This window comes from Mustela nivalis (genome assembly GCF_964662115.1).
Source record: "Mustela nivalis genome assembly, chromosome: 10".
NCBI lineage: Eukaryota > Metazoa > Chordata > Mammalia > Carnivora > Mustelidae > Mustela > Mustela nivalis.
Window position 1 is genome coordinate 5,718,844 of NC_139029.1, and position 18,532 is coordinate 5,737,375.

Consider the following 18,532-nt stretch of genomic DNA (forward strand, 5'->3'; position numbering starts at 1 on the left):
CATGAACAGGGACAAGCTGACAATTTACAGGGCAGGAAATGGGAATGCCAGTAAACGCATGAAAGCACTCGCTCTCACTAGTAATTAAGGTAACGAAAATGGAAACCACAGCAAGATGCCGTCTCACACCCCCAGGCAGGCACGAACCTCGAAAAGTCTGACAGTACCAAGCACGGCTCAGGACGAGGGACCATCCTCATCATCTGTTGGTAGAACTGTCCACGGGAACCCATGCTCTGAAAGCAGTCTGGTGATATCTATTAAATGGAACATGTCTATGCCTATGACCCAGAAATCCCACTCGTAGGTACTGACCCTAGAGAAGCTTGCGTGTGTGCATCAGAAACAAAAATGTTTTCATCAGAATTACTTGTGGTTGAAACATACGGGAAACATCTTAAATGTCTGCGAATGGGATCACATTCCATAATCATTGAGGTAGTAGAGTAGTATAGAATGAATGAACCAGAACCACACGTATCAGTGCAGAAGACATTCGCCAGCCACAGAAGCAAGTAGCAGGAAAAATACATACTGCAATATTATTTGTAAAAAGGTGAATAATCACAGGGAGTGCCTGGCTAGCTCAGGCTTGATCTCAGGGTCGTGAGTTCGAGCCCCACGTTGGGTGTAGAGATTACTTAAAAATAAAAGCTTTTTAAAAAAAGTGGAACAATAACAAAATAATTATGCACATATGTGATCTTGAGGTGGCATAAACTATAGTAAAAGGGATTCATGAGGAAAACATGAAATTCAGAACAGTGGTGCTGCTCATTACAGGGAGAGAGAGAACACAGGACTTCGCTTGCGTCTGTGATGATGTGTTGTTTAAAGTGGGTGGTGGGTACATGATATTCATTACTCTTTATTAACTATTATTTAATACCTTAAAAACAGAATTCCGATCACATCACTTTCTTACTCAAATTCCTCCAATGGTTTCCCATTATACTTCGACCAAATACCAAGGCCCTAATTGTGGTCTCTACCATTTGGCGCCTGACTACTTCCTGGATGTCATCTCTCCCTTTTGCTCACTGAGCTCAGGCTACAGTGTTCTTCAGACAGACCAATGCATTCCAACCCCAGGGCCTTTGCACATACTGTTCTCACTGCACTGAAGATAGGGCACAGGCTTCTGTTCTTTCTTGCCATGCTTTTTCCACCCACATCACCACAAAAGCCACCAGGCCATCTTCTGTTTTGTCCCAGAGATGGACAATGAGCTTGAGATGACACTGGCTATCTCAGGTAACACTGTGGCGGGCTGCTTCTTCACCATTTTGCTTGGAACGGTGATCCCAGGGCTGGGCCCATTGCTGTGTGATCCTGTTCGGGGCAGAGTTATCTGTGCATTGGGAGAAGAGCTTGCAGAATGGCCCTAGGAAGGAGGTGTTGTGGAGGGGGGAGGGACTGTCATCCCAGGTAGAATCATGGAGGTCTCTAGAATCCTCTCCAGTGGATTCCTGGGCCAATGAGCCACAGGTTCCCTCCAGCCACCCTGGGCCCCTCCAGATCACATAATGGCCCAGGGCACAGCTCCAAGTGCAGCGAGGGATGCTGGTGGGGGCTCAGCCACAAGGGTTTCAGTCATAAGGGTTGCTTGCATTTATGTTGTGCTTCAAAAGTCACCTTAAGTTCCCAAAGACGTCACCTCCCCTTGAGCCTCATGGCAGTGCCATGTGGTGGGGACTCTGACTCCCAAATTCGAGACAGGGAATTGGGATTCTGTGTCTTTCCACCACCCTGTGATACCTCTCCCTGGGGCAAGGAGCGAGATCAAGCAGTTCTCCCACCAGGAGTGGGAAAGGTCCAAAAATATCACGGCTTTCAGCACTCGGGAAACGATCAAGAGGACGAAAGCCCGAGTTTCAGGCACACTGGCTCCTGAGCAAACGTCCTCCGCCGCACCGTGAGGACACTGAATGCCACTCTTTCCAGTTCCCGGGCCTTCACGAGCGCTCAAGTGTGGTTTCCCCCCGAGGGCGGAGGGCTTGGCTGTTTTCTGGAAAGGGCGCTCTAGCCAGGAAGCCGCTGGTATGACCAGAAACTCATTCACGCGCTAGTGTCCTGAGGCCTTACCAGGCCAGGTGCCACGCTCCTGGAAGTCGCAGTGGGCGGCCGGAGGCAGGGACTCCTGGTACCGCCAAGCGAGCACGTAGCGGGGGACAGGCACAGCAGCTGGAAGGGTAGGAGCTGGAAAAGGCGGGGAGGCCCGGGCAGGCGGGGTGGCAGGAATTGATTTTCTGGGGCGGGGCCCACCGCCACCCGGCCTGGCCAACCTGCCACCAGCCCAGCTGGGACCTTTGGCCTCCTCACTGTCCAGCGCCTTCCAGGGGCTCCTGGGGGAGCAGAAGCCTTGGGCCTGATGGAGACCCCTTGGAGGCAGCAGAAATGAGATGGAGAGATAAAGGCACCAGAAAGTGACCATGGAAGGGGTCTGTCCACTCTGCAACACTTGCAGGTGTAAATTCTTCTATCATGGTTTTTATTTATTTATTTATTTATTTATTATTATTATTTTCTATTAAAGTTTTTGAACACTTCAGTGCATTTCAGCTCATCAGGCTAGCTCAGCTTTGACATAGCAAGAAATTGGGAATTTTGTAAATGTCTAACCCTAAAGAATTCATCTGAAGACCAGGCTGGCGTGAGATTCGTGCGTGTATGTGTGTGTGCGCACACGCACGTACCAAGAGATCTGGAAGTTTCCACACCAAGGATTTCAATAATAGAGTCTTCTTGGGTGGGTCGGAGCATGACATTTTCCCGCCTCATTGACAAGCATCACCTCTGTGATAAGAAAAAAGTGCAGCACAACAAAAGAAAGAAAGAAAACTCTGGAATCTTCCAACATGACCAATTCTTCCACTTTTCCGTAGTCACTTATATTCTGTTTTAATTGTATCGAAAGGTTGAAAATGAAAGTTTTCAATCATCCACTGACATTGTTACAACTTCTCTGGGAACTATAAATATTACAGTCTAGTTGTGTTCCTGCTCACTGTTCATTTAGGATTCCAGCTGCTCCCTATTACAAACAACACAGACGAGGAATCTGGCTGAATTTAGCTGAAAAATGAAAACAAACAAAAACGCCCAAGAAAAAAACTTAAAAGGCTTCAGGCGATATTAATTCCAGGCGGATGTTATTTCCCTCAGAGTGTCCTTGTGAACATTTTTATAAGTAAATTGCTGGGGTCAATTTTGTTCCCCCTAAGTGTTTTCCTGGCTATGGCCAAGGCTCCAAAGGGCACCTCCTATCCCAGGGACAACAGAGAGAATTTGCCCCTCCCACAGCCTCCAAACCAGCCTCTCGTGTTCGGTGGAAGAAAGTCCCGGGGGCGAGAGGGGTCAGTCTGGGAGCAGAAGCAGGAAGACGCCCTTGGTGGGCCCTGGATCCCAATGTCCCAACAAGGGGTTCTGGGTGTTCAAGATGCTCGAGACCAGTTGTGGGCAACACAGTATCCCTCAGGCGCGGCCCGTTACCTGTTCCAGGGAGCTCTCAGCGGGCGTTTCTCTCACCAGTGCCAGAACCTCCGACAAAGCTTTCTGTGTTGGTGCCATTTTGTGAAAACCGAGGAAAGCCAAGGACCTGAGGGCTGAGCCAGTGGGGGTGTTTGCAGAGGACGTGCTGCCCCCCAATGGCTACAGCAAGCCCCTTGGAGATCTTCCCTCCCATTTTTCACATTGGTAAACTGAGGAACCCATAAGTAAACATGGGTAAACACGGAACCCATGAAGGTCTCAGGGTAAGTTCAGACAGATCAGCCACAACCACCACAGTGCGTGTCCCTGAACTCCTGTTCTTTCTCACCCAGGAAGGCGGGCGTGGGGCTGCCCTGGATTGTGGTCCCTCTTGCCTCCACCACCTGCTTTCTGAATAGCAAAGCACCTTCACACCTCCCAGAGGCCCAACCCTCCTATCCACCCTTTTGTCACCACAGGCCTGCCTCCCCCGCCCCGCTGCTAGGGACAGGCCGGCCATTCAGAGGCCCTGGTCGAGCCCTGCTGACATCTGAGGGCCCAGGCCATTCAGAGGGTACAGGCTGCCCTGGGCCTCCCCCAAGTGGACTGTGGCGTTGCAGACACCAGGTCATTCCAGGGACAGCTGCTGTGCAGAGAGAGGGAGGGTCAGTGTGGCTGAGGGTTGTGGACAATGAGCTGCTGGGGACAGCAGGACTCCTGCCCTCGGCTCCCACAGAAATTCCCCACAAGGCCTCCATGGAGCCGATTTTATTGCATTTCTTCTCTTCACAAGCACACACTCCCCGACGTGGACGCACCACTCCTTTCATTTTGTTTGCGCCTCAGAAGCAACCAGGGGAGCTGGCGGGCCTCATTTGGACACTGGGACCAGAGACTGTGCTTGGACACACAGCCTCTTGGTGGACAAGTGTGGACTCAACTCCAAGTCCTGTGCTCCAGTCACTTTCTCAGTGACCCTTCGGACCCCTGGGACTGGGCTAGGGAACAAATCAGCAAGAAGAATGGGGGTGCATTGGGTGCATCCCAGCAGCCTCACTAAAGGAGAACCCCTGGGCTGAGTTTCTGGGTGTCGGGACCTGAGCATCTTCTGAATTCGTGTTGGATGCCCCCCCGGCCCCTACTCCAGAGTTACCTGACCCCCGGCCTGACAGCGTAACAGACAGACGCCTGTGGGTGGAAGCTGAGGGGAGGGGGATCCCCACCAGTCCACAGTGGGCCACTCAAATGTCAGCCTCTGGTTTGGTGCAGACATGCGAAGAGCCTGCTGATGCACATCCTTCTACTTTTCTTTTCTTTTCTTTCTTCCTTTTTTTTAAAGATTTTATTGTTAAGTGATCTCTACACTCAACGTGGGGCTCTAATCCACAACCCTGAGATCAAGAGCCGCACGCTCTACTCTACTAACTGAGCCTGCCAGGCAGCCATGAGGCACACCCGTCCTAGAAGCAGACAGAGATGGACAAACAGAGCACTGGGACCACTAGCCCTTGTCAAGAATTAAAGGGCCCACATTCAGGGAAGGGGCCTTGGAGACACAAGAACAAGGGAACTGTATGTTCTGCTCACTCTGTCCGCCCAACCCAGTCTAGTTGGTGAGCTCTCCTCATCCTTCGGGACATGCTCTCCCCACCCCTGAGATAGTCATGGCACCTGTATCATACACATTTAAGAACAAGGAACAGAGGTGCAGGCACATTAGGCAACTTTCTTCAGGTGTCTTGGATATGAAACAGCAAGGAAAGATCTAGAATCTAGGACAGCGATTGCTCTACTCCATTTTCCATCTGGACAGAACCTGTAGGGCTCTTGTCAGAAGTTCACCATCAGAAATTAAAAATCCTTTATGATTGGGGTGCCTGGCTCTTGATTTCAGCTCAGATCTTGATCTCAGGATTGTGAGTTAAAAAAAAAGTCTTTCAGGGTCGCAGGGGTGGCTTAGTCGGTGGTTAAGCCTCTGCCTTCGGCTCGGGTCATGATCTGGGAGTCCCAGGATCAAGCCCCACTTGGGACTCCCTGCTAAGCGGGGAGTCTGCTTCTCCCTCATGCTCTCTCGCTCACTCATTCTCTCACGTAAATAAATAAACCCTTTTTAAAAAAGTCCTCGATGGTCAACAAGCTTCTCTTTGAAAATGAAAACACGACAGGGCAGGCTCATAGAGAAGGTCTAATCTCTAGCTGGCAGTGAAGTATTGCTCTGACTTGCTTTGCTCTTCAGGGAACTATTTTATACGAGACTCTTTGTTTTCCGAGATAGCAAATCCAGATCAAACAGGTTTTAGCAACAAAGGAAGTCTACTGGTTTACCACTTGGAAGACTCAGGTGAGATCTGGCTTCAAGCGCCGCTGATCCCTGTGCTCACACCATGTCATCAGCACAGAGCTCCTCCTCCCTCAGCTCTGCTCTGCCCTCTGCTGGTCTTGCTCTCACGTAAGCCTTCTCCTCAGGGTGGGTCCCAGCAGCTGCAGGATCCTTCCTCTCAGCTTGCAGTCAAGGGGGAGACCTGGAACGGAGACCCTTATCCAAAGTGGGACCTTGGAGAGAAGATCTTCAGCACGAGGGAGGATGGGAAAGAAGTTCACTGGGTAACAGGAAATGGCAAGGAAACCTGGCGGTCCAGGTCTCAGACGTTGGGAGAAGCATAAAAACATGGGCCTTGGGCATTCAACACAAATTGGCCCTCTGCTGGCTTTTGGGTTCTAATGCACATGATGTGCATGTTAAAAGAATACAAAAATAAAAACAAAAGGGAAGAAAAAAGTAAACCAAAAGTTTGCCAACAACTTCAGGTGCCTGACAGGAAAAAGCACAAAAATATTTGGGACATAAATGTGAAGATATTTACTAATGACCGGGAATATTAGGTGACATTAAGAAATTCTTTTAAATTTTGGTATGTGAAATAGAGGTATTGTATAAAAATGAGGCTTTTTTTTTTTTTTTAAGATTTATTTGTTTATTTGGAGCTGGGGGTATAGGAAGAGGGAGAGAGAATCTCAAGCAGACTCTGCTCAGTGCAGAGCCCGACATGGGACTTGATCCTACGATCCTGAGATCATAACCTGAGCCGAAATCAAGAGTCCTATGTTCAGCTGACTGAGCCACCAGGTGCCCCAACAAGGCTTTAATTTTTATAGATCTGTAATATATTTCAGGATGAAATGTTGTGATGTCTGTAATTTACCCTTAAATATTTCAGCAAAGAAGGAGGTGGAAGAGAGGAAATACGGCAAATTTATAAGTTTTTAAAAAAATTATTACTGGGGGGTAAAAAGGATCATTACAAGGATCTGTCTAGGAGTCATAGGTGTGTGGAGCCTTTCTAGACTGAGAACAGGATGAGGGACCACAGGGGCATAAGAAGTGGGTCCTGGGACCCTCATGGTTGGTCACATTCTGTTCTGTCCCCTCACAGGACGCAAACAGGCTAATTGCCAAGTCGGGTAAATTGACAGGAGCCCTGATCCTTGCTCATGCCTGTTTCCCACACTGGCCCGTGGTGCTGACCCGTCCCTCTCAGAAAGCTCTCAGATCCTTCCTTCCCCAGTCACCCAAGACAGGGCTGGGTTACTGGTACCCACCGGTCTCTGTAGGTACAGACCCTGCATCACCCAAAAAAGGCTTTCACTCTGGCTCCTGTCCAGATGATGGGAACCATGGCGAAGACGTTATTCATTTGTGGGGCTCCCTTTGCTCCAGGACATGGCCTGGGGGCAGACTCTGGGACAGAAGGTGCCTGAGATGGCAGGTTGAATCTTTCAACAATGTTACAAGGTGGATATAAAGACCATTACTGTCCCAATTTTTCAGATTGGAAAATGAGGCAGAGAAGTAACTTTCCCGAGTGGCAGAGCCAGGATTCAAAGCCATGCCGTCTGGCTCCAGAGTCCATGCTGGAATGGACTGGGATGTGTTTGGAGGTGGTGAACTGCTCGTCAGTGAAGGCATTCAAGCAGAGGCCTGATGACAACGCAGGAATGGTGAACAAGGGATTCCGGCCAGGAATCCAAAGTCCATTTCAGTATTGAAATCCATGGTCTTTTGAATGGGCAGATCTGGGGAGAGGCTAAAACAAGACCCAACCCAGAGTGAGCTTCAAGAGTTCCATGAATACACACCCTCCCCAAGTTCACACAGGACCTGCTGGCCAATTAATTGACATGCGGTCTGGTTTTCTAGTGGACTAGCCACCAAGTAAGCAGTGAGGGCCTGCCTGGGAGACACCTGGTTCCACATCTGGGGGGACAGCCCACTGGAGTCTGAACCGGGCTAGCCATGCGACCAGCCAGCCTGGAGGCTTCTCCCCCAGCCCTTCCTGATGCCCATGAGCCATGTTAGCCTCAGGGACGCTCAGGGCTGTCCAGATCCCATGGGGACAAAGCTGATTCCACTGCCCTTTCTGGGCTCAGGGGCCTCATCTGTAAAATGAGGGCAGTGATGAGACCGTCACTGAGATCCCAAGTTCTGGGACCGTGGGCTTCGGGCAAAGGAGTGGTGGCCAAGCCTGGGCTTGGAGAACAGCTCGGTCACTCTTGGTGAAGCTGAGACCAGCACAGCCTGAATGACAAAGAAACCTGGTTACGGAATCATTATACCATACCGCCTGTTGTGTACCTCATTCAGGTACACAACATATGGCAGATTGTTACTCAAGTACTTAGAACCCTGGGATCTCTGCTCGCACCCCTCCTTCTGGGAACCTCGACCTAGGCAGCCTTCCTTATCTGCAGAGTCACGTTCTTAAGGCACCGGGGCTTAGGCATAAAGATTGCTGTGTTAACCAAGCAAAGTACAAAGAACTATTGTTCGTTCTCACACGAGGCACGAGACAGGGGCATGTGCAGTGACTCAGTCTGAGCCCCAAACCTCCGAACCACAATGCTGCCGAGGCCGCCCAGGGAGGGGCTGGGGCTATTACAGCTTGAAGTCCCTGGGCACGTGGCCAGGAATTCAACCCCGCTGTCAAGCACTTATTGAACACCTGCTGGAAGTGCTGGGAAGGCATACACTAAGTGCCATCTAGCACTCTCCTCTCCAAAGCTGTGCCACCTCTATGGGGTAGCTGATGGAGGGAATGCTGTTCTGTGCAAGGGACATGGGGAGAAATCCCAGGAAATTCAAGGGCTTGCTTCCAGGACATAGTGTCTGTGGCCAAGTGGGGACTAGACTTCAGGCTTCTTGATTTCCAAAATCACACCAACTCCCCACCAAATGCACAACTGCTGAGAGACAGGTGGTTGACAATGTGAATTAAAAAAAATATTTTTATTAATTATTTCTCTTATTTAAAATGTACAAATTGATATTTGGAGATATGCATACATCTATGATCTTACTACCGCAGTCAAGATGATGAACATTTCCATTATTCCAAAAGTTACCCCCAGGCTGTGAGTGACCTATTTTCTGTAACTTTAGATCAGTTTGCATTTTTTGAAAGATTTTATTTGAGAGAGAGAGAGGAGCAGAGGGAGAGGAAGAGAGAATCCCAAGCAGGCTCCCTGCTGAGTGTGGAGCATGATGAGGGGCTTGATCTCTGACCTGAACTGAAATCAAGAATCGGGCACTAATTGATTGAGCCACCCAGGTGCCCTGATTTGTTTGCATTTTCTACAATTTTATATAATTGAAATAATACAGCACATACTTTTTTGGGGGGTCTGGCTTCTTTCACTCAGCAGAGTACCTTGAGATTCATGCCTTTGTAACACTTGTCCATCATTCATAGCTTTTTATAGCTGAGTGGTACTCTGTTGTATGGATATACCACAACTAGTTTATCCCACTCCTCCAGGGACACACTTTTACATTGTTTCCAGTTTGGGGCCCTTACAAATAAACCTGCTACAGACAGTTGCATTCAAGCCTGTGTATGGACAAATGTTCCACCTTTTTGGGATAAGTACCTAGGAGTGGAAAACGGGCTCACTTGTAGACGTACCATTCCATTTGTAAGAGACCAGCAAACTGGTTTTGCAAGGGGTCATTCCATTTTATAATCCTAACAGCAGTGCTCAGGGGCTTCTGTCTCCACATCCAGTCGGCACTTGATGTAGTCAGTTTTGGTGAGCTCCAGCATTCTAACAGGTGTGTTGAAGTAGCTCTTTGCGTGGTTTTAATTTGCATTTTTCTAATTACTAATAAAGCTGAGCTCCTTTTCCCGTGCTTATTTATGATCTATTTCTCCTTTGGTGAAGTATCTAAATCTTTTGCCCATTTTTTTTTTTTTATTGGATTGTAAGTTTTCTTATTACGGAGTTTCAAGGATTCTGTATATTTTAATCCATCTAGATGCCAGTCTTTCTTGCTATATGATCTGCAAATATTTTCTGCTGGTCTGCTTGTCTTTTCATTATAATAGCACTTCCTTGTATCAATATTTACTTTTCTGAATTGTGCTTTGGGCGTTGTCTCTGTGTAACCCAAACTCACAAGTATTTATCTCTCATGTTCTACTCTACAAGTTTTAGAGTTTAAGGTTTTAACTTTGGCCTATGATCCAATTTGGGTTAATCTTTATATATCGTGTGAGGTAGGGATAGAAGATATTATTTTTTTACACATGGATATAATTGCCCATTTGTTAGAAATACTACCCTGGTGGGCTTTATCAGTTAAGCATCTGACTCTTGGTTTCAGCTCAGGCCGTGATCTCAAGGTCCGGAGACCAAGCCTGCCTGGGACTCTGTGTTCAGCATAAAGTCTGCTTGTCCCTCTCCCTCTGCTCCTTTCTTCTGCTTCTTCCCCTGCTCTCTCTCTCTTGAAAAAAGACATAAATAAAATCTTAAACAAACAAAAAGAAATACTATCCCATCATGGGGCTCCTGGGTGGCAAAATGAGTTGAGCGTCCCACTCTTGGTTTCGGCTCAGGTCATGATCTCAGGGTTGTGAGATCGAGCCCCTAGTCGGGCTCCACACTAAGCACAGAGTCTTCTTTTGTTTCTCTTCTTCTCCCTCTTTCTCTGTCCTTCCCGCTCATGTTCTCTTTCTCTCTCCCCCAAATAAATAAAAATAAATCTTTAAAAAAAAAAAAAAAAGAACTGTTATCCTGTCACCATTCAATTGTTTTTGTCAAAAATCTGTTGTTACGTGTGTTTGTTTCCAGATACTTTATTGTGTCCCATTGATCTATTTTCTACATGTACTGTTCTGATTACAGTTTTATAGTAAGTCTTGACATTAGATCATACAATCATCCAACTGCATCTTTTTCAAAATTCTTTTGGTTATTATAGGTTCTTTGCATTTCTACGGAAATTGTAGAATGAGCTTTCAATTTTTATCTTCCCTAAAAAAGCCTGCTGTGACTTTGGTTGGAGTTGCGCTGAATTTATAGATCGAGTTGGGGAGGATTAAGCCAACCTTGCATTTCTAGAATAACTTCCAGTTGGTCATGATATTTTATGATCCTTATATTATTGGATTCTGTTCGCTGAAATTTGGTTAATATTTTTGTATCTATGTTCACAAAGGATCATGATCTGTGGTTTTATCGTAACGTCCTTCGTCCGGTGTTGGTATAAGAGTAACACTGGCTCCATAGAATTACCTCTCTTGCCCAGCTGCCCATGCAGGCATTCGATGGTGACACACAGCCTCCTGCCACAGGGTGAGAGGAGGCCACCACCTCCCCAGGAAGGCGGTGGAGTCCAGAGCCCTGGCCTCGAGCTCTTTCAATTCTCTAACCAATGCATTAGTCAGGACTCAGGCTTCCACATCAATCATGAGCTTGAACAATTTTACTTGAAAGAAGTGCATCCACACATCATTTGGGATTTGGTGCTAACGTAGAATCAGAGAATGGAGCTCTGATTGGCCAAACACTTCTCAACCAGATCAGAGATTAAAGTTTCCAAAGTCTTCCAGTTGCCAAGGTTGGGGGGTGGGCACCAAAGTGTCTGAGCTCTCCCCCTCCCCCAAGGCCAGGGGCAGAGTCCTTCTCAGAGAAGGAGGCCTTGAATGCACCACCTGGGGACATGCGCTTCCTTGGAGGACAGGGACAGTATGTGAAGCCCAACATCTGTGATTTCTTCTCGCTTGTCAGGAACCTCCCCTCTGTTTCTCTAGACAAAAGTTCGAGAAATGTTTGGCCCTTGGTCTCAGGAATACCACATCGATGTAAACAGGAGTGAGGAAATAGATTCTAGTGAAGAATGAGACTGTGGACACCAATGGCCTCCCACACCAAGAGACCGGAAAATGGGAGAAGAGAGGAGGAAAGGAGAGACAGGGATGGTTCTGGGCGAGGCCTTTGTGAGTCACAGAGGAGGGTCTTGGAGGCCAGTGTGATTTTACTTTGGAAGGAGGGAAACAGCTAGAAAACTGGGTCCCACCCCATGTCAAAAAGGACTTGTTAGCCCTTTAACAACAGGGACGTGGTGTTCTCTGGGACAATGTACACGCCCTCAGGACAGGGGAAGGAGGTCGGGGTGGGACACCTGTTCCCCTAGCCCCGGCTTGATTTCTATTGCCTTTGAACATGGTGGACCAGAGGCCCCATGAATTAGTCCTTCATTATCTGAACGAGGGAGCTCCCTTCGGTAAGTAAGAAACCGCCTTATTTACGGAGTTTGAAGCCGTGCCTAAGTGTCTGAGAGCTGGACCCTGACCGAATTCACAGAAGGGGAAGTGTAGCATCTTTCCTGGAGCTCCTTCTGCCTCCGGCGGTGGCCGGGGTACCGGGAGTGGGGGTAAGGGGCTGCCCACACGTGCTTCCTGCTGGACAACCCCACGCACCTGGATGGCAAGGACAAGAACCCCACGGTGAGGTTGGAGAGCCCCCGCACAGCCCCATCTACCATGAAGGTGGCCGTCCAGGAGGACTGCGAGAAGATCTCGGTCCTCACCACAGAGGCGATGACTTTGAGGCAGAGGGCCCGGGACGAGTGGAGTAGAGAGGGGTTCAAGGGCCCCCGAGGGCTCGTGGTACCTGATGGCTCTGGCCCCAAATCTTGACCTCTCAGAGCATAGTCTGTTCCAGATGGCCAAGGGAAGAGGCTGACATCTCTCACCCTGCTTCCTATGCCTCCAGGCTCCTCCAGGGCGCACCCGCCGCTGCATAGCATGGAGACAACCTCAGTGGGTGGGCCCCAAAGTCACACTGAGTTCACTCTCCCCTGGTGTCGGTGCCAGCTTGAAATTCTCAGAGAAGGGGGAGCACAGCTCGAGGGGAGCTTGTGTCTGGGAAGTGCTGCCCCCCTGTGGTGGGCATGGGGAACAGCAGGCACCTGTGGCTTGTCCCTTGCCTTGGGGGTTTCTCAAAGCTCTTTCCTTAAATTTTTTGTCTAAAATGTCCTCACCCATTTTTCCCCCCATCACCATTCCTCATGAAATTTTAATGCCGCTGATATGCTGTATATCTGTTTTATGTACTGTATGTCTATCTATAGCTTTATATATAAAAAGAGTCACGTTCTGTCCCTCCCCTCAACCACCCAACCCTTGACGGTGATAGGGCCACAGGGACTGTGAAATGCACAGTCTCACTGGAGAGAGATGGGCGGGAATTCAAAGCCCCAGAATGAGCTGCCCTTAGGACGTCAAGTGTGAGACCCTTCCAATCTTCAGGGCTCTGTGCCCCCAAACGGTGAGGGCAGTTATCTGTGCTGCCTACTCTGTCCGGTTTCCCTCTTCCCTTCCAGAAGTCCGGCAGCCAAGCAGTCCTTTAGAACGTGGCTCACATGTCAGCTCTGTGCAGTGTCTGATCTGAGCCCGTGGGCGCGTCTGATCACCCCCACTCTTCAGGCAGGACCATGAGGCCCAGAGAAAGCACAGACAGGAAGGGGCGGAACGCAGGTTCCTGACACACTCACCAGCGTTCTTCCCACTGGGCCCCCCGCCTCCACATTTGAGCCTCGCCGGAAAGGCTCCTGGCCCAAAACCCAACTTAACTCTCCTGAACGTGGCTGTATCCCAGGGGCAGCAGCAATCGAGGTGGTTCTCCATCCACGTGTGCCGAAAGGATCAGTCCCTACGTTCTGGTGTTCCAACAGCTCCTTCAAAACCGAGATTCTGCAGGGAATGTTCTGGACTTAGGAGTCAAATACCTTCTCCCCAGCAGTGAGAACCGGGTTTGATCCTCAGGAGAGGATTTGAGAGGAGGTTTGACCCACAGGGAGAGGGAGCCCGGAGTCTGGAGGCTCCTGAGGGGAAGGTCTGAGGCTGTGAGCATGTGGACATGGGGGCACCGAAGACTGTAGCCGGGGGTCAGGGGACCAAAGACAACAGGGACTTGGGAGAGGTGCTGGGGGCTAAGGCAGGCGTGTAGAGGGTTTGGCTGTGAACGGAGGTGTCCCCAGGGGTATCTGGCTGCCATGAGCTCCTTCTTTGCAGATCATCTTCTGGTTTGGCATCCCTGAGAGCTCTGGCACAGCTGTGGCACAGGTTGGCACCTGGTAAATGTGTGTTGACTGAACGAGCCTGAATTGGAACGGTCTTCAAGGGAAAAGTGAACTGTGCTGAGCCTTCAGGTATGGGCCGGGGCTCGTGTGGGAGCGAAGGGAAAAGCAGAGACAGTGTCACAAGCACCACGGACTGAGGACTTCCTTCATTTTTTTTTTTTTTAAAGATTTTATTTATTTATTTGACAGAGAGAAATCACAAGTAGATGGAGAGGCAGGCAGAGAGAGAGAGAGAGGGAAGCAGGCTCCCCGCCGAGCAGAGAGCCCGATGCGGGACTCGATCCCAGGACCCTGAGATCATGACCTGAGCCGAAGGCAGCGGCTTAACCCACTGAGCCACCCAGGCGCCCCAGGACTTCCTTCATTCAACAAGAATTTCCCGAACACCTGCCCTGTGCCAGGTCTGGAAGACGGGTGGGGTGTGCAGGGGCTCCGGGCCTGAGGGAACATCCCGCGATGTAGGTGAATGCACGGGAGATGCCAAGGTAAGACGGAGCAGGGACTGTATTCTGTGGAGACAGGCAGGGCTGTCTGGGCCTGACGGGGCTGGCCTGGGACTGCTGAGAGCTCCAGGCCAAGAACCCCGCGCGCAGATGAGTCCACCCGCCGGTCCCCCCTCCCCGGCCCCAGTAGGAGCCGCACCGCATTTCTGAGCACCCGCTTGGGCTTCGGGGGCTCTGCGGCAAGAGAGAGAGGAAGATGGGGGCCCGGAGCGACGCCCAGCATTCTCGTGTCCGGGGAGAGGGCGTCCCACGCCTCACCTAATTGAGAATAAGGTAGTAGGAGCGCCCACCGTGGCTTTGCCGTCTGCCCTTCCCAGCCGTCCGGCCACTCGATTCATGGCACGCCTGAGTGAGGCTCAGAATCACACATTTGTGTGATTCTACAAATGTGGAATCAGAGCACAGAGACCCCAAACACAGACCACAGGGACACTGGGCCTCTCAGGGATTAAGCAGTGTCCCAAGTCAGATGATCCGCAGGGGCTGGAGGTGGGACCTGGCTCTATGCTCCCTGACAGAATCCTTCTAGAAGCCACCAGATCAAGAGAGCGAGCAGACCACACACCCCCCCGCCACAGACAGGGCGACAGGTGGCTGCGAGGGCAGCCTCCGGGAATGGGGGAGACATGCCGGGTGACACGGGCACGAAGAGCCAGTGGAGGCTTCCGACTCACGTTTGCACAGACAACTGTGAGCGGGAGCAGGAGAAGCAGAAGAGGAGGTGGCTAGGGCTGGAGGGGCCGCGCCCCCAGACACAGAGCCACAGAGCCCGCAGGACGGAGGTGGTGAGGGAGAGAGAGCTGCCCGGTCAGTTAAGTGTCTGCCTTCGGCTCAGGTCATGATCCCGGGGTCCTGGGATCGAGTCCCGCATTGGGCTCCCTGCTCAGCGGGGAGTCTGCTTCTCCGTCTCCCTCTGCCCCTGCTCGTGTGCACTCGCTCTCTCTCTCTCTCTCTCTCTCTTTCTCGCAAATTAATGAATAACATCTCAAAGAAAAAAGAAATACCTATTTTATTGAAAATGTTTCTTGTTTTGCCTTCATGACACGGTCGCAGCGTCGGTTACCCACCAGTTTGCCCGTGTGTGTAGGTGAAGCCCCCCAGCCTCGGTTCAGGTCGGGGCATCACAGACGACTCACATGTGAGGGGTGTGGGGGCCGCCCGGTCTAGGGGGCTCCAGGGCCCCCCCACGGCTGCGTGCTCCCCCGCCGAGCGGACCAGTCCCACAGTGCCAGCCTGTGGGGAAGGGAGGTGGTCAGGCGCTCCCATGGCCCCAGCACCTGGAATTCTTGGGCCTCCGAGAGGCTTCTGGTTCCACTCCCTCTGCTAGCCGCTCCTTACGCGACCTAAGCCCTGCGGCCCATAGAGGATGAGGATCATGCCTGCTTGTCGTGCCACGAGTGTGATGTTGGTGCGGGCAGACTCGACCCCACCATCCTCCCTGTTCTGTGATCCACAGACCCCCGGCTCTCCTCTCCCCGACCCCCACACCCTCCCCACGTAGGAACACACAGGGAGGCACCAGGCCGGTCAGGAGGCTGAGGCAGGGGGAGCGAGGGAGGGGTTAGAAACGTAGTCAGGAGCCCTTCTTGTGGTTTCTAGGGGAAGGCAGGTCAAGCACTGGCTGGTCTGAACCATCTCAGCAGGTTCTGGGGGTGCAGGGGCTGTCCCTCCTCCACCCCCCATCTGGATCCTGCCCTGGGCTGGTTCGGTCCGGTGGGTCGCGGCCCAGAGCATGAGAGACTGTGGAAGAGGTGCCCGGGCTGTGGGCTCCCGATTGACTGATTTCCTACAGAAGCTGTACTCGTGGGCCAAGCTGTAAACTCTTTCTAGAAACTGGCTAATTGTGGGAGGCAGAGGCTGACCCTCTGGGGTTAGTAAGGTCCCAGGAGATCAAAGCATCAAATATGGAAACTAGATCAGGTCCCCTCCCTTGGGAGCGGTGACGGTCATCTGATTGGCCGGCATCCCATTCCCGAATGATCCTAAAACCTGGATTAAAAAAGAGCCCCCTTTTACCTGCTGCTGCGATTCACAGCATGGCCATTGGAGTCTGGCTTCCCATAGTGCTGGTCCCACTCAACCCACACACCCCCTTTCCACTTCCAGGATAGGCACGTTCCTTCTTGAACAGTCCCAAGCCTGAGTCCTGTTCTTTCCAGCTAACCTCCCCTCCATCCTTCCGGTTCCCATAATGCTTCCAGTTCTACCCCAAGCCTGCCACCCGCATCAACAGCAGTGTCCCCCAGAGGGTCAACCCAGTGCCAGGCCCTCATGGTCACTTCCAACCCTCCCAACAGATAAGGATTACCACTGTCCCTCAGCGAGGGCCCAGCAGGTGCAAAATGTCAACCCTGGTTTGCATAAAATGTTAGAGAAAGAAAACCAGCTTCATGGTTGAGGCCGGCTCCTGGGACTCCAAGGAGGCGAGGGTCCTGGGCAGGAGGGTGGGCAGAGGGTCCTGGTTATCTCCTAGAGGGGAGGGCTCCGAGGAGAGGGCATTTTCCGCCCAGAGGAAGGGGACACCAGGGAGTCAGCAGGTGAGGGGTGGATGGAAGGACTCCGGGAAGGGTGGGGAGCCCGGCCTGACCCCTCCTCTCTCCCGCCCATAACCCTTTCTCTCCCACTGCTTACATCCCTTGGAAGCTGACTGGGACTTAAACTCGCTCCGGGGAAAATTCGGGAAAGTAAAAAATAACTTTCTAAAATACCTTTAACTTAATCACAGCGAACTCAAGAAAGCAACCAAAACAATAAGACCCATGCAGAGGTTCTAGAGAGAGGAACACTGGGGTCGCAGCCACCTGACCTTGGGAATGAGCGTTCCTTGATTGCCTTGCTTTCCGAACGCAGCACGCACAGCAAGGCGTGAGGGGTCCACATGTTACATATAAAACTCAGATAAGTTCTCCTGCAACAATCAATCACTCCCACATCATGGAAACAGCGCAACCACTCTATGAAGGAAGAACTTGAATCTGACAGTGAAGTGGCCTGGTCAAGGTCACATGAGTGGTCCCAGAGTCCACGCCCCTTAAGTGACCTCAGGACCAGTGTGACCACACCTGTCCACGGACTCCTGGGGCTGCTGTGTGGCTGCTGGGCCCCTGCTCGGAGACCTGCAAGAGGAAGGGCGCTTCCTGGTCACTCGCCGAGATGACGGTCATCACTGCATTGACCATGGCAACACCCACTGTTACATACCGGGGTGAGTGGCCTCTACGCCCACAGACACGTAGATCACGTCTGCGTCATGGCTGATCTAAAACAAGGGTGCAGGGGTCGTGAGGAGAGGCCCAAAGGCCCAGGTCCCTGGCTTACCCTTCCCAACTTGACAACAGTCTTAAAAGCCTGGACAGGAAGGAGGCGGTGGGTGGGGAGGAAGAAGAGCTGTGACCTGGAGTCTGCAGGCCTGGGGTGGAACCTGGCTCTGCCCAGGCCCCCAGTGGTAGCAGTGACCCCTCTGAGCCCCAGATCTGACTCTGTAAAATGGGAGCTGGTTCAAAAAGTTGGAAACAGAGGTACCTTATGACCCAGCATCACACTACTGGGTATTTACTGAAGACACAAATGTAATTATCTAAAGGGACACCTGCACCCCAATGTTTATAGCAGCAATGTCCACGATAGCCAAACTATGAAAAGAGCCTAGATATCCATCCACAGATGAATGGATAAAGAAGATGTGGTGTCTATACACAATGGAATACTATGCAGCCATCAACAAGAGTGAAATCTTGCCATTTGCAACGACGTGGATGGAACTAGAGGGTATTATGCTGAGTGAAATAAGTCAATCGGAGAAAGACAATTATCACATGATCTCCCTGATCTGTGGAATTTAAGAAACAAGGCAGAGGATCATAGGGGAAGAGAGAAAAAATGAAACAAGATGAAATCAGAGAGAGAGAGACAAACCTAAGAGACTCTTAATCATAGGGAACAAACTGGAGGCTGCTGCAGGGGAGAGGCGTGGGAGGGGGGACTGGGGGTTACCAGCAGATGGACATTAAGGAGGGCCGTGATGCAATGAGCACTGGGTGTTATATCAGACGGACGAATCACTGACTGTACCCCTGCAACCAATAATACATTGTATGTTAACTAAAAAATAAAAATAAATAAAATTTTAAAAAGAGGA